This window comes from Lucilia sericata, unplaced genomic scaffold (assembly GCF_015586225.1).
Source record: "Lucilia sericata isolate MDLA Ls3-8-SP2 unplaced genomic scaffold, ASM1558622v1 Contig000756F_arrow, whole genome shotgun sequence".
Lineage (NCBI taxonomy): Eukaryota > Metazoa > Arthropoda > Insecta > Diptera > Calliphoridae > Lucilia > Lucilia sericata.
The window spans coordinates 143,913-170,326 of NW_023994753.1; the positions used below are offsets into that span (position 1 = coordinate 143,913).

General features: G+C 32.1%; 1 protein-coding gene across 6 annotated transcripts in view; it reads left to right on the top strand.

Annotated features, from left to right (window-relative positions):
* The first annotated feature begins 2,303 nt into the window (after positions 1 to 2,303).
* LOC119607870 (ERC protein 2-like) overlaps positions 2,304 to 26,414 on the top strand; it is a 54,515-nt gene continuing 30,404 nt past the window's right edge. Inside the window, exons 1-2 of one of the 6 annotated variants that reach the window (XM_037961987.1) lie at positions 2,304 to 2,358; positions 11,358 to 11,777. The gene's annotated coding sequence lies outside the window, so the exon portion shown is untranslated. Of the gene's footprint in view, positions 2,912 to 7,566; positions 8,067 to 11,357; positions 11,778 to 26,414 lie in introns of those variants that run through there. The other 5 variants (XM_037961984.1, XM_037961986.1, XM_037961985.1 and 2 more) reach the window with 5 other exon arrangements.

Below are 26,414 nucleotides of genomic sequence, written 5' to 3' on the forward strand. Positions count from 1 at the left end.
CTATGCTACCTTAACCTTTAAACATAGCTGATGGTTCCGACTCTAAAATCTCCGATGATAATAACAACACCATCATAGCGAATCCCAAAAAGTATGAAATAGAGCAAATGGTAAAACAGGTAAATGATAGCATAGCTATCTATTACAAAAAAACGGTTTTCTGGAGCACGGAGAAGGAAATTGAAGAAGATGCTTTAGGAAATCATAGTGAAATCTCAATATCTGACAAAGAGGATCAGGTCTTAATTCAGAAATATTTTAACAATTAGTTGACTAAAAATGGATTTTCTAAAAGATCGGTTATACGAGGACAGGTGGTCCTATCCTTATAAATTTTGGTAGAGGGATTTACATCTACATTAAAGTTATTTATGCAGAATATCATCGTAATGTTAGTGTTTATAAGTTTCTTAAGAGAACTTTGTATGGGGGATAGGGTCAAATGAGGCCCGATCATTACGATAAGCTTTACCAATTTTTGGATTGATACAAGAATATTTAACATATTTATGAACTCAAAAGTCCTATTCGGGGGGTACGATTGTATGGGGGCTATCGATTCAGAAAGTGATTCTGAGCCGATTGGTGGGTGTAGGATCAATATTTTTGGGTGTTACAAACATCAGCACAATCACAAGGTATTACCCCACTTTAGTGGTGTAGGGTACAAAGATCTCACCGTTTTTAAATATAAAGTCAAAGCCAATTCATACCTCTCTCTAAGGAACCCCAAGCCAGATATTCCGAAGACAAACTCGTCGGTGAAATCTACCTCGAAGGTAGATGGGCAAAAAAAGCATCGAAAAACGAGGAAGGAGAAGCTAGACGGTGGAAAAGGAAAAGAGTCGCCAAGAGAAGAAACCGGGACGATATACAGCTATGCATTATACGATAACGGTACATAATCCATTAGGTAAAATTCCAATACATCAGTGGATCGCAATCACTTGAGCTTAGCATGTGCGTGATGTTGATCAGGTTGGCATCTTACCAAAATTTGCTAAACAACTTGGTGAAAGTATCCCCACTCCCTGGGACGGCGCTAAGCTGTGACTAGTAAAGAAGAAGGATCTTTCGGTGCTATTAAAGTCGACTGTTTATATTAAAGCATTGGGCAGTAAACTGCCTAATGAGCCAGTGGATTTCAAAATGCTAATGGGTTCCAAAATTCTAAACTGGCCATGGAAAAATGGGATGTACCTGAAGGAACTCTACTTGGACTAGATATCGACCAAAACTCCATGGCTAGTCTTGCCAAGAAAAAGGGTATGATTTATTTCGTCTCTAAAGCTGTAATTTTCAAAATTGGGAAGGAAAGGGCTGTTACAACAAACCCCGATAAGGGTTCTAAAATACCTAAGACGGTGTCCACAGCATCATTAACCACTACTGGTTACGTTGAGCAGTCATATTTCAAAAGCCAGGAGACTACCACTAACTCGCCAGAAAAAAGTGTAGCTGCCCTTTCCAAAATTGTAAAGCTGCCAATTAAAAAGGACTGCTATTCCTTTAGTACCCACTGCATTAATAGTCATTTCACGCTACCCGTAGGAATCAAATCCAAAGATCGAAGAGGTGATCACCAAATCGCTAGAAGACAGTTTAATGGATGACCATGATTGAGACTAAAAGGCATCCGAGTGCTTTCCTTAGATTGCTAACTACCCTCCATACACAAAACCTATAATATTTTCCTTAATTTTAAAGATCACCATCAAATATTTTAGACGCGTTAAAAATTCCTATTTTAAATTTATCCATAACGGTTTATTGATATGTTTACTACCTTTTTGTACGTACACTTTACGGTAATTTTCCACATTGACAAACTACTACTATGAATAACAACCATTATTCCTTTTCTTTAAATAACCGTCATTCTCCTGTCAAAATTATAAAATGACATTTCCAACATTCCAATTGTCAGTTAGACAAAATACTGTTTTTTTTCTGTTTACTTTTCCTTGTGTGTCTCAAATAGTAATGGAATCTTGTTTTTTACTAGACTTACACCAAATTTTCCACAAAAGTAGAGAAAACAGAGTAGTAGAGAGTATTTGCCAAAGGTTGGTTGATAGTTATCAAGTGTCAATAGCGCGGGCGCTAAAGAAAAGAACGGTATATTTTCATTGATTATAAATGTGTATCAAATACATGGAGGGCCAAAGAGTAACAAACTAAATGGCAGATACTGAGCACAAAGTGGTGAATTTGTCAAACACGAAACATGGTAATCATTTTTCACATTTTCGGGGTTTAACAAGCAACCAACATGGGGCCAACAAATCAGTTCTTTAAGGGTAGTTAGTTGGAAAACGGCGTTTAATAAAAAACTGGCTAAAAGTGCCGCACAATTGGGTTGATAAAAATATTTGAAACAAAATAATAAAAAAATATATAAAATAAAAGAAAAACATAACACATACCAACAAACCAGCCAACTACAAAATATAATACACACACACAATTTTCTTCTTACTAGTTTCTTTTTTTTTCAAAAAAGTTCTGCTTCTTTTTTTCGTTTTTTGGTGTATTAAATTAGATGAGCAGCAAAAGAAGAAAAAATCGTATTTATACGTTGTTATAGATAGAGAAGAAAATTAAATATATAGTTGCAAAGAAGTTTAGACGAAGTATAGAAATCGAAGAAAAAAAGGTGTATACGTCGGAATTATAATTGGTGCTTAAAATATTATAAAAATAAAGAAAATTCTTAAAAATTATTTATAAAAAAATATCACAAAAAAATAAAAGAAAATTATTAAATAAATAAATTCAAAATGTTAAAGATGATGTTATAAAAAAAGAGAAAAATATCCAAATTTAACCCACCAAATTAATTATAAATGTATTTAAATTACAACTACAACTAAAATATAACGAAATTTGTACGAAAATTAAGAAGAAAAAGGTATATAAGAAAAAAAAAATACATATAGAAAAATCGGGTTAAGAATATACATACACGCTGAAATTTTAATTTTTTCCCTTGTTAAAATAACGGTAGTGAAAAAGTGTTATGAATAAAGAAAAAAAAAACGGCAAAAACACACGTATTTGCTGTTATAGATACAGAAAAATGGAGTGATTTTGAATAAGAAAAAAAGCGAGAAAATTTTATTTTTTTAAAGAAAATAAAAAATTATTTATTAAAAACAAATTTATTTTTTTTATAGTAAAATTAAAAATGTTATAAACAAATTTAAATTATTTCTTAAAAAAAACACTTTGTGTTTTTGTATAAAAAGAAATCTGAAAGAAAATTTTATTAAGCGGCATATATCGATTGATGTCTTTTTATCGAAAAAAAACATGAAAAATGAAGAAAACTTTTTCTTTTTCCAACGGATGTTGAAAAGTTTTTGTCAAAAATTCTTACTGACTACACATTCTAACATACATATCAACCTACATATACATTAATATTAAATTATATACATACATACATATATAAATATGTATAAGTATGTATATATAGAAAATAAAGTTAATGATTATAGTTCAGGGATGGAAATTCCACAAAACAATTTCGATTTAGTATAAAATTACTTAAAAATGTTTTTTGCAGGATCTTAGTACTTATTTATAGTTTTATTATAGACAAAAATCGAACAACTTGAAATTAAATTAATAGAACATTCAAGGTTTGACTATTGGGGTCTATTATGGACCAATGTTAGTGCAATATACGCTTATAGCAAATACTTCAACATTTAAAGCGTCGTTTATATAATAAAATGAATTTCGGAAAAGGCCTAGTGTGGTCCAATAATGCACCGATATTTTTCAAAATTTAGAAAAACGATTAAAGTTGTTAAAAAACTTTTATATTTCTGTTCATTCATAATACCGAAAAAGGTTTCAGATTTAAGAATGTTATGGTATTTTTCGGAAGAAGGCACTTAATGGATCAAAACTGAATCCATTCCCGTAATACTTAGTTCAAGTTATAAACGTTAAAGTCAATTGCGTATAGTGTAGCAGAATTGAACTTTTTTGGAATTTATATCAGGCATTTAAAAACGGCTTGTCTGGTCAAATAAAAAGCGGTACCTTGGGTAGAAGTAGGGCACCTTCACCATGTAAAAACGCCTACTATCTTTTTGTTTAGCTTCCGATTTCAAGATTTTGCAAAAGTACTTAGATAGATCATGAAAAAACATGATAACCTTGTACAACTTTCTTAAAAATATCGGTCGTAATTTTGAATTTTAACACTCAAAAACTGACAGATTTTTGCAGTTTTTAGGGCGAAAGTTGACTTAAAACTTTGTTTATAAAAATAAGAATTTCTTTAAGAACATAAATCAATTATATATTTTTCTGAAACGCAAAACATTTTGGTCCTATTTACCGGATATGTTGCCTTTATGATGTTCCGAAATTTACCTTTTTTATGAGAAAAATTAAAAAAAAAAATATTTTTTTGGGATTTATGTTTCGCAAATGACCTATAACGGAGACTTCTTTCTATCGTAGACCAAGGTTTACATAATTTAGATAAGGTCGAAAGGAGGATATACAAAATACGCCTAGGTCGCTATCAAGCTCCTTTATATGGACAATATTTTGGTGGATAACCTTTTATAGCGGTCTATGAAAGAAAGTATTGTCCAATCTTCAAGAAATCAAAATTTCCTTAGAATTTCCTAATCAGAATTTATGAGCAATGTAATTTGTGGAATAATACGGATCTTTTAAATAGGGACCGATCATTAAGAAAATGTGAAGTTTATAGAACATTGTATATATGATTTATGCAGGAGTATTAGTGTAAAACATAATTATGAACTCCAAAACCCAATTTGGGGAATCCAGCTGTGTGGTGTCTATGTGAAATCATAAACCGATTTTAAACACAATTACAGTGGACGTCCACTAGTACGAATTATATAGTGTCAGGCCCTTTCGTAATACCGAAAAATTCGTATTATTGAACAACACATTTTGTATGTTTAAATTCAAATAATACACATAAAATATTGGATTTTATTTATTTTTGTTATATTTTTCATGAAAAATTACATAACGGAACAAAATATAATAAATGTGTATTATTTTAAACAAATTTCTTGTACATAAACAGGCATAAAAGGGACATATTTACGTATATGAATTGTTAATTTTGAAAGTATCGTGAGTCCAATGGTTGAAATAAGATATATGTAGAAGTTTTAAAATTTTAATGTTTTTAAAAAGATGTGTGCCAAAGACAATTTGCAATTTACATATGTGTTCTAAAATGTATTAAAATGTTCAGATTACATAAAACTTTTATTAGAAACTTGAATGGAATATACCACAATTCTCTAATTTATAATTTTCTCTTAAAAATTAGAAAAGTTATCCTTAAACCCATTGTTTGGAATGTGGAGTCACACTACTTTCAAAATTAACAGTTCATACATACATATGTATATAAATATAATTTTACTTATTAAAAAATCCATCATTTAACATCGATGTTTATTACATTGTAAAATGATTCTTACGGCTTTTTCAATAACAGCACTTTTGAGGCTTCAATATTGTTCTCAGCAGAGTTATTGTCGGGAACTTATAAAATACTTTCCTCATTGGCGTTATCATCCAATTTAATTTCTTCTCTTGGGTCATCAAAATTCCAATAAAATAAATTAATAACACTAAATAATTGTTGATTTGTAAATATACATGCAGTAAATTGTGTGTATAGGATTTTTAAAAATACAAAACACTTGTAATAAATACAAAAAAACTTAAAAATTACTGAGCTTAAGGTGAATGATACCGAAATAATAAAATAAAAACATAATAAAAACTTCATTCATACATAAATAAAACCAAAATTCCCATAAAAAATGCGTTATTCGTACTATCGAACAGAAAAATTGTGACTTTATTCGTACTATAAAGTAGACAATGCAACAATTTTGCCATTCGTATTATTGGATATTCGTAATAAAGAGTATACGTACTATTGGACGTCCACTGTAATTGGATTCGTCCTTAGGCCAAACCATTGAATTACAAGGTTTACGTCGACGGACAGACAAACATATCTCATTTAACAGAGGAAATAATTGTAGAATGCGACCTACCCTTCCCATTATAGTGGTGTAGAGCTTAAATGATAAACGGCGATTTATTCCACGCCCGTTTTTTAATCCATTTTAATAAAAAATTGTTCAGTGACGGGAATAAATTGATGATGATATTAATATAGGTATTTTTGGATCATATTTTCAGAATGCCATTTCTATGGGCGTTAAGAAAGGGGCACTTGAGATTAACAAGTTTTATACTGTTACTAGTGAAGCGCGGTATGCTTCGCAGGCCCTTTATTGGTCGTGTGTACTCTCTGTGTAATGATGCAAATAACTTCTAAATTTTACAATTATTGGTTGGATCGATTAAGTGTAATTGTTTTTTTCACCTGGGTTTTCGTATTCCAATCCTAACACATAGAAATATTTGTCGTAGTTCGACATTATTCTGCGACCTTATTAGAATTTAAAACGTCTATCCATGTTCGTCAATCTGTCTGTTAAAAGCACGACGGAACTAGGATTCTGAATATACTCTATGGTTGGATAATAAAAATGAGCAATATAGGTCCACCATTTAACCTAGCCCCCGTAAAACAAACTTCCTGCAGTCTATACCCCGACACTTTCGATGTGAAAAGATTTAAATCAAATGTTCACGAACACTATTCCCTTTCATACACAATGCACTGCATAAGTCATAAGTCTTGGATCCGTACTGGTCCAAAAATGTGCTGGCGTTTTACAGTTCTCTCCGTACAAAAGTTGAAAGAGTGATTACTTTATTGAAAGAATTGGTGTAGAACGTTTTATACAATGTTCATCCCTGTACTTTTATTTTAAAGTCTGATCTTAATGTAAAGTTATTTTCAGAAGGTCACAATATATATGAGATTGGGTCAAATGTGGCCCGTTAATAATAATGTATTTATGACTGTTGGCCGATATTGGCCATTTCATATACGACACAATCTTTATCAATGGAAATATATCTCAAAATGTTCAATCCCCTAATACTACCAACATTGTTATTACAGTTGTAGAATGTGTTGAATTACAACGCTTAGCACGTTACAACTTCGATTATGAATTGGACAAATATAACGTGGTGTTTTAGAATAGTATAATACTACCATCCCTGCACTATATAATTACACTTACATTTAAAACATATATATGTATGTATATATCCCATACATATAAATATGTATGGTAAATGTTGATAATTTTTCTCGTAGGATTGTTGAACCATTTCGTAGAGCTTCAAAAAAAAGTTTACAAGAAAATAGAGGAACACAAAAAGAAAAAAAAAACTCGCACATAAGTTTTTTTGTTGGTTTCGTATAAAACTCCTCTCGATGCGCTGTACAGAAGTGCGTAGTGTACAAGGCGCACATACACACAAAATTATATATAAACAATATTACTCATACGTACATTACGCTCACGCATACATTGAAAACAACTTATGTAGTATCTATGTGAGTTTTATTTTATTTTTTTTTTTAACAGGAGCATTAATGTTAAGAGCGTATGTTTGTATGTATGTACATGAATATGTATTGTATGACAAATGACGATTATTTTCGTACAAGTTTGAGTTTGTGTCTCATTGTTAATGGTTCTTCTTGGTGAACAAGTGAAATGTATGTCAGTGGCTTTATAGGGAATACATGACGACGTCAACGTTTAAACTTACGGTAACGCCAACAGCAACTGCGACGACAACGATGACGTTGTCGACGGCAACTTCGACATCAATATTGATGTTGTTGATAAAACATTAAACAAGCATGTATAATCACAGAAATAAAATCGCTTACCAAAGGACTAAAAAAAATTTTCAAAAACTCATATGAATATTATTATTGTTGTTGTTTAAAATATTACAACAACAAGAAATGTGATATAATCTTTCGCAATTCAAAACTCTGTAAAAACAAGAAAAACAAAAACAAATAAATATTTATCAATATTTATATGTAAAAAACACATACACAGCAGCAGCAACAACAACAAAAAAACTGCTTATAAAAGATTGTATTTTTAATTAAATCTACACTCACACATACATACACCATTTCCAATTGTGACAAAGAATGTTTTTTGTATCCGTTTTTTTTTTTTTTGATGAAATTATTTCTTGTTGTTTGTTTGCATATTTTCACTAGGTCAAGAATATGTGTCACACATACATTGTTAATATTAGACTATCCTTTACAGTTACAAATAAGAAAAATTAAAAGTATAATTGTAATGTATACTTTTAGGCTGATATTATACGAGACAAAGGAAATTCAATGTTTTCGGTAAATTTGTATGAAATTTAATTTATCTTAGACAATGTATGTTTAAACGATTTATTTTAGGTATCATATGTATATTTGTGAGTCTATGAAAAATAAGTAAGAAACTATGTCTATGTAATTTTCTAAATACCTTATAAATTTTGCAATAATTGATTTGACTGTTTAAGGATAATTGTTGTTATTTATATAGATATTTGGGGGGTGTCTGGGGTACGTACATAGGTTTTCTTATTTCATTCCTAACACATAGAAATATTGGTCGTAGACCAACATTACACAGCGGGAAAAAGAAATATACACGCCCGTTACCATATTGATACTAAAGAGTTTATAATTTTTCAATAACATCCGTTGTCAAAGTATATACATACGTACGACAACACTATGTAATGTTGACAACGCAACGTTGTCTAAATATTATCAAATGCTCAGTATTGGCAACGGATTGTTTGTCAATAGTGAGCTTACCACTATTGTTAACATTTAGACAACGCATGTGTATAAAATTTAGATTTCGACAACGAATTCTTGCAATGTTGTCAACATTACATAGTGTTGTCGTATGTATATAATTTGACAACGGATGATATTGAAAAATTATAAACAGTTTGGTGTTAATTTGGTAAGACGGCCTATCTATGTCCCTTAAACTGTCTGTTAAAAGCATGCAGAGCCTTTACCGGTAGAAATAGGCGTCTGAATAGGTTCACCTAGCCCCCATGGACCTCCGAAACACAGTTTAAACACTCATTAATACATTGATTGGGCAGATATCATGATTAAATTTTACACTATTTACACTTGTAAGCATAAACGAGTTCATTAATACAAAAAAAGTCTTTGTGATATAGACCATTCCTGGTTTAAATACTTTGCATAAACGACGATATCTTAGGAAGTGGTCAATTGTCAAATTATGGGCACGTATTTTGATATTATTTGGTCATAACATGAGTTGAAATCGGGCCACCAAAAATATGCTCTAAAATTCTGGTATAATTAATTCCTAATTTTTCCAATCAGTGTTAGTAATTCCTAATAATCTTCCAATCAGTGTTAGTCAGGAATGTTATTTCCAGAACAACATCACTTCCAAGATACTTGGATGTAACTTCTACGAATGCCTGACAGTGGCAAAGAAAGCGCTCCAGAGTTGCACTGTTCTCTCCACATGCTTTACATTCGTCTGAATCCGCACATCCAATTCGCCCTTTCGTTGCCTACAACTACCGAGTGGCCTGGTACCCATATGATGTAAACCTTACCTCTGGGAGAGTATTCAGTTAAAGGTTTCTTACAATCCAATAGGGTCTTAGATTTAATTCTATCACCTGATATCGCCCTAATTGCCTTATGGCTGTCGGTAAATATATTTAGCGCTATGGGCGCCATATTTATTCTAATCCAATTAAAGCATTCCGTTATTGCTTCGACTTCTGCATTGAAGCTTGTGTTATGATTAGGTAAACGGTGGTATATTTCAGTTTCTGGGTTTTCAATATAGATCCCAGGCCCACTTTGTCCCCCAATTTAGAGCCATCCATGTAACAACCGATTCCTATTGGTATTTGCTCTAATGTTTCGTTTGACCTAGACATTCTATCTGTGATCAGCGTTTCAAAATTTCCGACATATTCTGCGTCTGGTATGCGATCAGGCACGTCCGATGATTGTGTATAAGCTTCCAATGTGTTCAGTATATATTGATGATGTGTCCTGTTACCGCTTTACGCCAGTTCGCCTTAAGTAAAGAGCCGTTCGGTTCTAAGCACCGCCTCATATCTTAAATATGTTTCAATGGGTGGAATATATAGCAACGTTTCTAGAGCTTTGATTGAAGTAGTACACATGGCACCACTTATACCCAAGCAGAATGTAAGCTGAACTTCCTGTAGTAATTTGATATTACACGTTTTGTCTAAAGCAGTCCACCAGATTATTGAAGCATAAGCTAGAATTGGTCTAATTGCACTTTTATAAAACCAATTTGTCTTAGAAGGACCAAGACCCCATTTCATGCCTTTAGTTCTCCCACATATCGCCCAGCACGGATGTGTCTTGTTGATCCTTTAGCGGGTTCTTAAGTAATTCACAGATCAGTAAACATACTAGTTACTATACTATTCTAGTCAATAGACAAGACGATTGACCACTTAATATACCAGTCAATGAATCAGCCAATAGACTAGTGAATGGATAAGTCAATAGAAAATTGATGAAACTACAACCGTAGTTAGAATAGCCAATAGAGTAGTCTATAGTATAGCCCGTAGACTTTTCCATAGACTAGTGTAGTCAATAGACTGTTCAATAAACTAGACTAAAGCTGAATCAATAGAAAAGTCTTTCTAATCAATAAAATCGTGTAAGATAGACTAATCTAAAGACCAGTAGTCTAGTCAGTGAATTAATCAATACATTATTCCAAAGATAATTCAATATACTAGACAAAAGAATAGTCCATAAACTGGTCAATAGACTAGCCGATAGGTTAGTCATTAATTACAATAGTAATCGACAGGTCCATATACTAGCCTGGAGATTAGTTTATGGAATGATTAATTGCCGAGTATATATCGCTCATTTACTACAAGACTGGCATAATACAATCGGGTTTTTAAAGTTTTTCATATAGATTTATTTCAAATATTTCTATTATTTTTGGTGTAAGATCGATTTTTTATGGATCGGACTCAACAGAATATGAATTATTGAATATTTCACAAGATGTATTTTAGTCGAATTTCTTCTCAATTCTTTCGTTTTTGAATGATTTATTGTCAATAAACGGATTTTCTGCAAGATGGTTTGCACGGAGCCTAGGAATGTTATATGAGAGATAGTATCAATTCGTCCCCATCGTACTTTCAACAGACAAACGGACGAACAGACGGACATATATCATATATCAATATACCCCCACCCATTCATGATGGTGGATATGAAAACTTTAATGTCACAGTTGAAAATGGTGTAAATAATCGTATGTTTAAAATATTTATATACAAATCTTTTTTTTCAGCGTTATGAAATTTGCACCTACAATTAATAAAAATATTAAATAAATATTCTTTTTTGTTACAATTGTGTGTTCTCGCCGGTCACCGATGTATAAAGATAATAAACAACATCTCCAAATTATAGAAAAATCTAAAACCCAATATAGATAGTTACTAAATGGAATGAAATGCTTAAATTTCAATTACATTCTAACGCATACAACCATTAAAACAAAGCAAAGCATTTATTCAAAAATCAACAAAAATAAAATTAAATAAAAAAAACGCGCAACGTCTTAGACAAATAAGGAAAAGCTAGAACGAAGCATAAAATAAAAAAATAAAAAAACAAATCAAACAAACAACAAAATCCCCTTAAAAATTTTTCTTTCGATCCAAGGTTTAAAAGAAAACATTCAAAATTCACAGACTAAGCAAAGCAGGTGAGTAAAAGGCATTTTTTTTGTTTAAATATTTGTATTAAAAACAAATAAATAATAAATTCATCCAATTCATAACCATTTAAATAAAAACAAGTAGAACAAAATTATAGTTAATTAATTAATTTTAACACAGCGCCTGGCCACATTAGTATGGACAGTATATACGTATTTCTTTTGTTTTTAAATAAGTCACATTTAAAATAGTTTTCAAAACACCTAAACACTAGACTTTCCAACACGTTACCTTTTTCCCAAATAAATTTACATGCTTACATAATACATCATTTATTCTTAGAGTACTTACATACATACATATCTCTAAAATATTGAATATATTCTAACATCTTATAAATCTTAGTTATATACATACATATACAAAATTTTGTAATTTGATAGTAAAGTTGATTTACATATATTAGACTTAGTTGAATATATATTTTCTTTACTGTTCAGAGAAATACTTTTCTGAAAGTATTTTCGATATTGAACACACCATAGGCTTGAGAACGTTGACAATTCCAAAATGCGAATGTAAAAAAGTTAAAAAATTTTAAATTAGGAAAAACTTAAAAATCCGATAAAAAAGATTATTCAGACTTTTGTCTATTTCAAACTGATTAAGAGCAGCATCATATAAAATAACTTATAATGTTTGTAATGTTTGTAGTTGTGGTCCCATTGTGATAACCTAGTGATCGTAGGAATCCATTTAAGTATTACTCTCTACTTCCAGCTGGTTTGATTCACAAACCGGCTGGTTTCATTGAATGATGGGCAATAGCAGAGGAAATGAGGTATTGTTACTCTTCCTCCTCATTATTATAACTCCTACAATAGTCGTTATATTCGAGACCCATTCTTCTCGCGTGATTGCCAATTGTACAGAGTCCCGTTATGATTGATACCGGCATTCTTATCTGTTCCCTGATTTGAGCCATTTCATATAGTTATATAGCTATGTATATATACACGGTTGTCAGATCTTACAACGTTGACAGATCTGGTAATGTAATGACAATACACGTGAATGAAAAATTGTTATCAATATTATTGTTTTACAATACAAAGACAAAAATTGTAAGTTCACACTGTTGTTAGACATTCTGAATATTTTTCTACCAATGATGTAAGATCTGACAACCGTCTATACATAGCTTATATCTATTGAAGGGCCCACAAAGAAAGAGCTGTAGTGCTGAATTTCCACAAGAATTTTCCATTAATAAAGTTTGTTTGGAATAACTATATTTTGACACAACAACTGAACCTGTCATTTCGAAAATATTAGGAACAAAAAAATGTTTTGTGTAAACAAATTCTATGGATCTAAAAACATATAAGTCAATAGATACAGTTATTTTGATATAAAGTTCTTGAACTGATGCCCTTTTCAAACAAGTTTTCAACCGATATTTGTGTTTTAAATAATTGGATAAGTAATAAATTTTTTAAAAATTGTGACTCGTGCCCTTTTCGTAATGACCTTCAGAAAATTACTCTAAGGTTTAACATTTACCTAAAACAAGTAAGAAAATATAGTCGAACTGGGACCTATTATGAGTATATTTTAAATTTAATTTTTTTTTGTAACAAACCATTTATGATGATTGTTTTATATAGGCTTTATATTTGGACTAGGGAACCAGAAAAGATTTACATTTGTTTATAATGAAATTATGGATTATCAAGCAATTTTATGAAGGGAGCTATGGTTGAATCCTAACCCAAATTGTGCACATTTTGGTAGAGATACGAAGCTCTATTATTATATTTTACGTAATTATAACCAAAAAAGCCCTATTCAAAGGGTTCGTTGAAATAATGGACCGATTTCAAGCTGTGAACCAAATTATTTATTATAATTTTCAAAATTTGAATCTGTAGAATGCCCAGTAAGCCTTGTATACTGGATGGACGAAGGACAAACGACGTAAATGATTGGTTCTAGGAAATTGTCTCAAAACTTTATGAGGGCTTGTGTTCTATTCCGAAAATCAGCCTGATAAATCAAATAAATATTAAATCGTGGTAGGTTAGGTTAAGTTGATAAGATGTTATATACTACATCAAATCCGAAGAAATACACCTGGGCCACTATAGGGCCTGTTGTACGCTCATTTTCATGGAAAAAAACTGAATGTATTATTTTTCAGTGTTCAGAAACTCAGTTTCCTGGACGTAATTCCTAAGAATTTTCCAATCAGTGTTAATCAGGAATGTTATTTCCAGAATAATATCACTACCTAGATGCTTGGATCTAACTTCGACGAATGCCTGACAGTGGCAAAGAAAGTTCTCTAGAGTTTCGCTGTCCTCATTCGTCTGAATCCGCATACTAACCTCGGACTTGCTCATTTTGAGGAGATTTCTCGTCTTGCTCTCTTTAGGGTCACCCCATAGGATCTTTGTGGTTCTACCCACCATTTCATTATTTATTATTGTTGCGTCGAATGGTTTTGCGTTTGTCAGGTTAACTACCTCGAGCTCCTTCCCTTTAAAGCTATTACATTCGCCTTTTCTTTGTCGACAACTCCCGAGTGGACTGGTACCCATATGATGCAAACCATACCTCTGGGAGAAATCGTGGTAATAAATTTAAAAAAATCATTCGGCAAAATCATACGACTGTATCAGACTATATAAATCTAAGACCGCATTGGATTGTACGAAAGCTGTGCATCATTTGGATACCAAGCCACTCGGGAGTAATCGGCAACGAAAGAATGAAAGTACTCGCTTTAAAAAAAGTGAACTCAAGGTAAAACTACAATGATTCTATGGGCTGGCACAAACGAGAGAAGGACGCGAAGCTTCATCAAAATGAGCAAGTCTGAGGTTAGATGATGGTACGTATTCTGAGTGGAAATAGAGGATTACCGACATGATTCATGTGAATATAGAGCATCTGTAGAGTTCAGTGAAAATCTTCTAGGATTTAGCATTTGATATTTTTATATCATACACCAGGTACAGGGTAGGGTATATTGAGTTTGTACTAATCAACTTCCCGGATTTTTCAAACTTATGAAATAAGGACAGAAGTACTTTAAATAGTAATGTAGGTTCATATTGTACGCAAAGTAAAATATATCCCCTTAACAAAATTAAAATAAACTAAATTAAATATATTATGCCTACAAACTCCTCAACTCACCCAATAATTTAACGATTTAAATATATCCTCAAATTGCGACCTTTAATGATAATTTTCATTTAACCTAAAACGAACAACATTAACTCTTTTTAATTTAACCAATTATAGACGATTTAGTGAGTAATTTAAATTTAACGGTTTTTATAATGTTCGTGGTAAAAGTCAACCTTCTTAAGTCAATATGGGTTAATAGTCAAGTTTTCATTTCTATTTACTACTTGTAGTTTTGTTGAGTTTGTTTATTTGTACTCTTGTAGATACATATCGGTTGTAGTGAGTATTTGGGGGGAGGGTTCGTTTGAATGGTTAATTTTCTTTTTTCTGAAAGATGAGGGTTTGGGGCCCAAAAACAAAAATAATGGTAGACAATATAATACTCTCTTGCGTATGTCTAATTTTAGATCAGTCCAATAATTTTTTATTGATTTCGATTTTTAACCTTATTTCTTCATACGACCGGGGGGTTTATGTTGCAATATGTAAAATGTTGTTGTCTCAACAAAACAAAAAAAGAATGAAAAATTAAGAAAAGAAACTCAAGAACAGTCTGACACAAGCATGCTAATGATGAAGGTAGAACAAACATATTTACATACATAAGTACTTATGTATATAGGTAGATAGAAATAAGTTAGTATATATGTCTTCTATGTATATGACGCTATCGTTCAATCGTCACCGAACGAATCCAGTCAGAAAATGAGAGCCAGCAGAGAAAGAGAGAGTTTAGACATGAAATTATATGTAGCTCTAATAAATAACGGTGACAGGAGCATGCATTGGAAGTGTGATAATTCTCACTTGCCCTCTATGCAATTTCTCTCACTTTCTTTCTTTCTCTCTTTTTTACTTCCTGTTAACTGGACAAGTGTAAATGTAGTAGTAAGTGTAGAGTGTGTGGTGAATTTTTATATGTGGCGTGTTGAATATGCAACTGATTAAATCGTAGGCAGTGGGTGGGTGTTTGTACTGATGGATGGATGGTTGGATGTGATAAAACGTAAAGTTTATTGTTTGTGTATGAATGTATGAATATTTATTTTTCATTTCATTAATGTTTTACTACAAAATACATATTTTCAATTTGTTTAGTGGAATGTTTTGTTGTTCGAATTTTACTTTGCGTTCAACCCCTTGTTTGCCACACTCACTCACTCACTTATAACCAACAACCCAAAGCCGTCCAAGTTTCTAGGGCTATTGAGAGGTTAGTGAGTATTTGAAATTTGTGGTTTGTCGAAAAATTTAACAGCAATTGTTGTGTTCGAGTGCATAAACCTTAAAGGTATTTATTTTCAGTATTATTTTTATGTGTGTTTTATTTATTTAATGGTTGTGGTATAATTTATTGGGTAATTTTTAGATTATTGCACCTTTTTTTGGCGCGAAATGTTGTAGCGTTTCAATTTGGCAGTTCATTGCGGAATGAATGATATATTGCTATGTATGTAGTATGTTCAAGAGAGTGTTAATTAGGAAAATAATTTATTAGATGAACTAGTTAAAGGCCCTTAGAACGTGAGTGTTACTGTTGTTACTTTTGACATAGAAAACGTTTGAAGATGCAATAGTAAGTTTTTGAACTGCAATATTTAGCACGTATAACCATGAATATTTCAGTAGTTAGTACGTTTGTATGAAATACTTTTTCTACCAATGTTCATTATGATGAAATAAATGTAAGAAAAAATATAAGAAGTTTTATTCAATTTGCAGTGGTTTAGTATCAAACATGTTTTAAAAATATTTCTATATTGATAATGCAATAGAGTAATCCCTCTCTATTAAAGAGCATAAAGTTGGAGGATGGAATTTAGAAACTTTCCAATAACAACGCTGTAATAGAAATAAATTATTTTTTTTCTATAGAATGCCCATTTTCAATGTACTTCCTCCAGAAAGTTTCTAATATAATCATAATTATTTGTGATTTTTATGGTTTATATCACTATATTGGAATGATTATTATACATTTCCGCTCATGTTTGCAATGTACAAAAATATTAGACATACGTCCACCATGTAATATGTATACCATAACTGATTTGATACCGGTATCACTCAAACGCAAATACACATCTTATTCATATTAACTAGTAGTGGAATAGCAATCAATATCCAAGCTTTCATATTAACATTAATTGATTAATCACTCTAAAAATTATGCACTATGGAATCCATGCCCGTAATCGACTCATCGATTTACGGCATCATATTGTAGGATATGCTCTACTAGTCTGTTATATGAATCTTTTCCGATTTTACATTGAGTCTTCTGTCTCTAACAGTCTCCCCTGGGCATGTTTTCTTGATGAAAGACCCTCATCTTGGTGTATTGCAATCTCGGGGTAAAGAGGTACTACCAGTAACTCTAGTCTGCCGGAACTAAAAACTGGTGATGTCATTTCACTTCTCGGCCAGTCCTTGGAATGATTTGACATAGGGGCGAACCAGAGAACAACATAATCTGGTACTACGGGCGGCCAGTTGCCCTCAGGTCTTATCCTGGCTGGTCAGTTGGTAGAGGTTCCTTCGGGATCCACGTAGTGGCTGTGGTTTAAGCCCAAATTCGCGGGAAGAGTAAGATGCAATTAAAATACTGATGTACGGTGAAATCTATATTTCGGGATAAGTTCGGTACTGTTGCTGAAAGACAACTGATACTGATGACTGTGGGACTAAGCATTGGAAATGAGTTTGTGTTAATTGAATATAATACAGGATGAATGTAGTGGTATATGGAACTCATCCGCCTGTATAACTATTGTGAGCCTGTCCTATGTTGTTATCTTATGAGTGTGTCGGATAAATAGGAAGTGTGCTGGGTTCAATGGTGATGGATGGAAGGTATCTTATACAAGTGATACCATTGAATTTTCCTTCCTTGTCCAGGTACGTGCATACCAGATTTACTACAGTGCACAGTGGGGCAGAATGGAAATTTTTTGGAAATAAATCTGGCATTTCTAAACGGCTGATCCGATCGGGATAAAATTTGGCGTGAGCGTAGCCAAGGAGTATTCGAGTTTAAGTTTTGAAGATGAACCCTGCAGATGCCCCAGGGACGGCGCTGTGACGGCTCAAAGTAGGGTACCTACGACATGTAAAATTTTTAAACTCGTGCCATTTTTTTGTTTTTCACCCAAATACAAAGATATTGTGTGAAAGCGCTCGACGAGATCTTGAAAAAACATGCTTGGACATACTACTTATCTCTTATAATATCCGAGTTATAGGCATTTAAAAATTTAGTGATACAAAATTTACCACACCTTGGTCCGCCTTTCTTTGAATACCGGGCGTAATTTTTGACCAAATGGACTCAATTTTTTTTTCTTGTTAGTTAGACAACAAAATTTCCAATAATATACAAAAAATTTCAGATCAATATCATTTACAGATCCAAAAATATACGTTTTTTAATTTAAAAATTCAAAAAATTTTAGATTTTTGCCGTTTTTTTGCCAAAAATGTGTCTTAACTCTTTTATTAATAAAATAAAATTTTCTTTAAGAACATATAACAATTTTATAGTTTTCTAAAAGGTATCTTTACGCAGAACGCTTTGGCGTAAAAAACTTGTCCTATTTTTTGAAAATGTTGCCACTGCGTCTTTCCGAATATGACCTATTTTTTATCAAAACTTCAACTTTGGGCGACATGTTCTAAAATCCCAAAGCTGGGATCAGAAAACTGAAAGCAGTTTTGGAAACCCCAATATTTACTCCAAAAGTATTTTCCCAGCCCTGAAAGAAATGTGGACCCTATGAGCAAAAAAGTAAAAAATCCCATTTTTGGGATTTTCATTCCTACTTTTGGAAATTGCGGGATGCCCTTTGACCTTTTCAATTTTTTTTTGCATTTTCTTATTTGAAATGACAAATTTAACAAGCGTTGAAAATTTCATTGAGTTTTGTTCATAAATAAAGATTTTGTCATATATTACATATTTGTTTAATTTCTAAAGCTATGATTTATATCAAAATTTTAATAGGGTCGCAGATAGCTACAACAATTTAGTCCATATTTATCATTTAATATCATTTTTTAGTTAGATATGGAAATTCTCGACCCTTTACAAAAAATTGCAAGCCAATATCTCAACTACATTCAAAAATATGTTCATTTAAACCTTTGTCCTTTAATTTCATCTTTTTCATATTTTAGTATTAAGTATGACAGAACATATTTAAATCTTATATTTACCTATTTTCTATTTGTTTGCTTAACCTTGAAAGGTCCTATTATGTTTAAATTTTCAAAAATTTATAACTATTTTTTACCTAAATTTTTTCGACAGATCATTTCGTTCTGTTTCGTTTAAGATCAAGTAGGTAAGAATATACAGGTAATGATAATTTCGATTCATTCACTAATAAGAAATATCAATGACTGAATTACAGGTTATAGTAATATAGTCCTAAATGTTAATAGGTAGACAATTCGTAATTTTTTACTTTGGAATACCTGTATCGGAAATGACAAGAATTGGTATATAAGTAAACTTCTTAGATTTAAGTACCATATTTAATAAATCTACAATGAAGATTACATTAAAGTACGAAGAGTTGTGTTCCGCTTTATGGAGTGTATCTTCAAAAGGGCCAGAAAGAATTGAAGACATTTCAAATTATATAAAAACATATAGTAGAAAAGTAGACAAAACAGGCATATCAAAAATTGAAAACTTTTTGATGTAAAAAGTAAGTCTGTGGATGGAAATCAAAAGAAATTTCGATTAAAATTTTGTTTTTACTGAAGAGGAAGCAATAGCGCTTATGTTGGAACTGGGTCTCAGTCGAAATAAGTACCAAATATTAAGGAAAGCTCTGCATGAAAAAGGACACAATATATTACCATCATACAAAGCGATCCAGGAAAAAAACAAACTATCCTACCATCACCTATTGCTGTTAATGATGTGGAAGCTTGTATTGATATATCATCTTTGCTCGAAAACACAGCATCAAGAATTGTGTCAGACTTTTCAGAAGACCAACTAAGGAAAATTCATAACTGTGATGTTGTCTTAATGTGTAAGTGGGGATGTGACGGTTTATCAGCACTTCCAGAATACAAACAAGCTTGTGGAAGTCGGACATTAGCAGACTACAAAAGTGTATTTATGTCATCATTAGTGCCATTACGAATTCGTTCATATTCCCTTAATCCATCATCGTCAAGCATCGGAAATTCATTTGAAGATATATGGATCAATACAACTCCGGGTTCAAAAAATTTTTGTAGACCCATTGGATTTGAATATATAAAGGAGTCAAAGAAAACAACAAAAGATATAGTGGAATATTTAAAGATGAAATAAATGCACTGGAGCCCATTTGCATAAAAATAAAGGAATTCTTTATTAACGTATCATATCAGCTAAGCTTAACAATGATTGATGGAAAGGTCAGCAATGCCATAACAGAAACTTCTTCCTTCTGGAGATGCTCAATATGTAATGAGAAAAAGTCACAATTCTCAAATATAAACAAAAGCAGAAGTATTAATGAAGAAGTCCTGTCTTTCGGAATTTCACCACTTCATGCCAGAATACGATTTTTGGATTACTTTTTACACATAGCATACGACCTCAAATATAGAAGTGTGCCAGAGAATCTTACTAAATCAACAAAAAATAATGAAGAATTGAAAGAACTGAGAGCTGCGGAAAAAAGCAGAATCCAAGAAGAATTTAAAGTTCAGATGGGATTAAACATCGACAAACCACTTCCAAGTTGCGGTAGTACAAATGACGGTAATACGGCGAGAAGGTTTTTTCGTGATTTTGAAATTACTTCAAAAATAACTGTAATCGACAAGGAGTTGCTTCGAAGAGTTAACACTATTTTAATGGCACTGAATAGTAAACATAAAATTAATGGAAATCGATTTGGGGAATATACATCTGAAATTTCTAAATTACTTGTATCTCTGTATCCATGGAGGGAACTAACACCAACAGTACACAAAGTATTGTGTCATGGTCAAATAATAATTGAATCGAATATTCTTCCACTTGGAGAGTTAACAGAAGAAGCCCAGGAAGCGAGGAATCGAGATTTTAAGCATGTTCAACTATTCAGCTCAAGAAAATGCTCCAGGCAATCACAGAATGAAGATATTTTTAATAGTTTACTTCTATCTTCTGATCCTGTTCTTTCAACTATGCGAAAATGATGGATTTGTTGTGAAACTCTATCATCTCAAAACAAGGAAGATTTAAAGGACTTATATTACCTTCTGGATATGTATACCGATATGACAGATTATTTTATAGAAAATAAGTAGTGTTAGGAATTAACTATATAAGTAGGTTGTAAGAATTAATTGTATTATGTTTAAGATAAACAGTTCAAATAAAAATAGCTATTATACTAACTGATGATATTGTATTAAATTGTGTTTTATGTTTCGGTGGGCGGGAAAGGTGGTTTGTGTGGGGTGATTTAGGTGTTGTTGTGCGTGGCTCATAATTAAATTATAATTTTTTTATTGTATATACAATGTTATAGTCTTTAATAAAATAATTAACTAAATAATTTTTAAAAATTGTCCAAATATTTTATTCAACACCAAATGTATGTTCTGTCATACTTAATACTAAAATATGAAAAAAATTAAATTAAAGGACACAGGTTTAAATAAACATATTTTTGAATGTAGTTGAGATTTTGGCTTGCAATTTTTTGTAAAGGGTCGAGAATTTCCATATCTAACTAAAAAATGATATTAAATGATAAATATGGACTAAATTGTTGTAGCTATCTGCGACCCTATTAAAATTTTGATATAAATCATAGTTTTAGAAATTAAACAAATATGTAATATATGACAAAATCTTTATTTATGAACAAAACTCAATGAAATTTTCAACGCTTGTTAAATTTGTCATTTCAAATAAGAAAATGCAAAAAAAAAAAATTGAAAAGGTCAAAGGGCATCCCGCAATTCCCAAAAGTAAGAATGAAAATCCCAAAAATGGGATTTTTTACTTTTTTGCCCATAGGGTCCACATTTCTTTCAGGGCTGGGAAAATACTTTTGGAGTAAATAGAAAACATATTGAGGTTTCCAAAACTGCTTTCAGTTTTCTGATCCCAGCTTTGGGATTTTAGAACATGTCGCCCAAAGTTGAAGTTTTGATAAAAAATAGGTCATATTCGGAAGGACGCAGTGGCAACATTTTCAAAAAATAGGACAAGTTTTTTACGCCAAAGCGTTCTGCGTAAAGATACCTTTTAGAAAACTATAAAATTGTTATATGTTCTTAAAGAAAACTTTATTTTATTAATAAAAGAGTTAAGACACATTTTTGGCAAAAAAACGGCAAAAATCTAAAATTTTTTGAATTTTTAAATTAAAAAACGTATATTTTTGGATCTGTAAATGATATTGATCTGAAATTTTTTGTATATTATTGGAAATTTTGTTGTCTAACTAACAAGAAAAAATTGAGTCCATTTGGTCCAAAATTACGCCCGGTATTCAAAAAAAGGCGGACCAAGGTATGGTAAATTTTGTATCACTAAATTTTTAAATGCCTATAACTCGGATATTATAAGAGATAAGTAGTATGTCCAAGCATGTTTTTTCAAGATCTCGTCGAGCGCTTTCACAAAATATAAAAATCTTTGTATTTGGGTGAAAAACAAAAAAATGGCACGAGTTTAAAAATTTTACATGTCGTAGGTACCCTACTTTGAGCCGTCACAGCGCCGTCCCTGGGGCATTTGCAGGGTTCATCTTCAAAACTTAAACTCGAATACTCCTTGGCTACGCTCACGCCAAATTTTATACCGATCGGATCAGCCGTTTAGAAATGCCAGATTTATTTCCAAAAAATTTCCATTCTGCCCCACTGTGCAGTGTGTCACTGTGAGTAAGATCCAGATACGAGAACGAAGTTACCAGATACGAGAACGAAGTTACATTGGAATTTCCTGGAATGCATTTGTTATTAAAATCCTTTGAGATTGACGAGCGTCTGATATATCCCTGGTGAATTTCCGCAGAGTCAAAACGAGCTGTCATATAGTCCTTAGTTTTCTATAACAAGCTCAGTTAATTCAGATTCAATAATACATCACTACAAGATAGTTTTTTTGTAGCTTGACGGAGTTATTGAATATGTTATTGCTGCAGGTTCCGGAGCAGATTTCTCATTTACAAACTTTTACCATTTTGCCAATTTTACTTCTGAGAGCGTGTTCGCTTGGGCAGTTTATTTCCGGCGTGACGTTTGGACTCGTCTAGCACATTCATGGGGAGTATCATTGGCTACATTTTGTCTATAATGAATATTGCCTTTGTCTTGTGGTTTCTTGCTTTACAATTGGTCACCAGTCTTGTCGTCAGATTGAGTAGAATTTTGATTGTATCCACTGAATTTTGGCTGGAGGCTAGAAGATTTTAGGTACCAAGAATATTTATGTAGAAGGAAGGACCATACATGCTGTGACAGCGTTCATGATGTAGACTACGCACATGCCGTGACATTGGAGCGGAGTTGATTAATCTTCTTTTTTCACTAAAGGGATTAATAAGGGGATAGGGATTGAGGAGAGGAGGATAGCCCCTAGTTACGAGAGAACAGAGAACCAGACCCAGCATTAAGCCACCACATAGCGGGTAGATGCATAATCTTCTTGATGATGATATATAACTTAATTTTGACAGAAGTTGTCGCTATCCACTTCAAAGCAAATCAAAGATTCAAAGCGCTAGGCGAATATTATTTCGCCTAATAGCAGGACAGAGAACCAGAGCCATCACTAAGGCAACACACTGCATGTTATGCTGCTGGTGGTGGAATATAGTACTGCCTTTTGATCCTCTACATCATGACAGAAGTTAACGTTATCGACTTCTAGCAAATCAAAGATTCAAAATGCTAGGCGAATGTTATTTGCATGATGAAGGATTTATTTATGCAACAGAATCTGTAGTTTGAAGAGGGCCCAAGTAAATTAAAAGATATCATTCTTTAATAAAAAAAAATCAAAACTTTGATGTTATGTTTTGCAAAACATAAACAGAAAACATTGTTTTCCTTTCTGTTTTCAAAATCCTTTTAAAATTAATTACCGATTAACAACAGGAAACTTTAACTAAATTGCAGTAATGTACTATCATCCTTATTTCCTAGCATTAGGAACTTTAACTTTTCTAATTTAATTGCATTCATGTGCAAAATAACATGAATGCATATGTACATAAATGTTGCAACTATATATTTTCCAAACGGAAAACAAAACTAGAACAAAAATGCATTTTCATATTAATTATTCAAAGTAGCCCAATTTAGAAGATACTGATGATGCCAGTGTAAACGCTTGTACTATATTTAGTTCAAATATTTGTAAGTTACATCGAAAAGACATTTACAATATTGAAAATGTAGCCCGAATTATATGAAACAAAATAGAGAGAAAAAACGAACAAAAAACAGTCAACTTCTTCTTTGCTGTTTGACAAACAAATCGCATGCCAAGTGCACTCGTGTGTATATTAAACATGATTCAAGTTTTTTTGCATTTTACTTTTATATTTGATATATACAAACATATATACATACATACGTAAGGCAGAAAAAGTCCAAATATATTCGACATGTGTTTGTAAGCAAACAAAAATGCACGCAAACCCCTAAACAAAAGTTGCACATTGTATTGCAGTGCCACATAAAAAGAAGACGAAATGAAAAAGTCACACACACATACAAATACATACATTCAATCTATTATTATAATGCACCTACACAATGCAAGCAGGCTCAGCACAATGATTTTCCTCTTGCCACTTTCATACATGGCTGCTGCAGCACGATGCCTGACTAACAGCCTGCCAGGCTGCTTACCTGCCTACATTAATAATAACAATAATAATGATAATAAAGTTGACGAGACGGGTGTATCCACAGCCCACAATTCACATCATATTAAACGACTGTGGATGCACGTACGAGTACTTGTTTCTGCATATCGCACAATAAACGGGCAAACATCATCATACAAACTGCAACACCCAAAAAACCAGCAACATTCATCCCAACTACAACTACTACTCTTGCAACAGCAATTACTTCCACTACCAGTGCAACTGCAACTACTTACATTCAAACTTTTTCCCATTGTAAATATTTGTTAATAAAAAAAAAAAAAAACGAAAAAAAAACTAACTAACCCTCCTCCCACTGGCAGGAAGGCGAGTAACATGAACGAGTATTGAATCTAGATCTTTATGAATGAATATATATATATTTTTTCTCTTTTATTTATATTTTTAAACAATTGAAAACATAATCCAAAACGAGGTATGATTTAAACCGCAGCATGTTTGTGTGGTTGCTTATAGTTTTCGTTCGAGTAACAGCAGCAGCAGCAACAGTAGTAGTAGTTGTTGGTTTGTAGTTGATTTTTAAAACTTTTAACAAATACGAACAAGAGTGTTACTTATGGCGAGGTCGAACTTTATATACCCTCCATTGCGCAATAATAATGTTTGGGTTTGTCCTTCAATTACACATTTCTTAAATTTATTTAATGTTGGTTGGGTGCCCTCAAACGAGGTTGTTTTTTTTTTAATAATAATTGTGAACAAAATTGTTTTTTTCCTACTTTTACCACAAAAAATATAAAAATGAGTTTGGTGATGCAAAAAGAACTGAAATTAAAAAAAATTGTTGGAGGCTTTGCAAAAAGTAGTAACTTACTACGTGTTTATAATAGTCGACCGAGAACAAACATATAATACTCTAAACCAGTTGTTAGGTTAGGTTAATAGGGGTATGTATCTACATCAAATCCGAAGAAATACACCTAGGACACTATCGGGCCTGTTGTGCCCTCCTTTTTATGAAAAATCCCTTATACCGTATTCTCTAAATGTCTTATCGTCCGATGTTCAGAAACTCAGTTTACTGGACGAAATTCCTAAGAAATTTCCAATGACTGTTCGTGAGGGATGTTATATACGAAATAATAATAATTACTCCCAACATATTTTGATCGAATTTCGGCGATAACCTGACATTGACAAAGAAATTTTGTATAGGTTTGCCCCTAATGAGGGTTATAATTATTTTTTTTCTTGGACTAGTACTCAGAACTAGAAAAATAAGTTGTGGGATGGAGTAGCGTTTGTGGATTTAAATCAAATAGGAGGAAATACTTCTACAGGTAGTTTCCCCGTAATGTGTTGTGTGGTCCAAAGGCCAATCGACCACAAATGGGGTTGTTTTTCATGAAAAACGTGTGTTTCCAAAAAATATACGGATGCCGGGAATAAGTTCCCTTATTTCAAAATATAATATTGTCAAATTGAATGATCGACTTATCGATCGTCATATGCTGTAAAAGTATTTAATGCCCGGTATTTATAATAATTCGAAAAGTTCTAATACAGAATGCTGTACGTATGTTTAATGCCCCAAACTGATCTATCAGTATGAGCAAATTAAACTTGTTTAAATCGAAAGTTTTC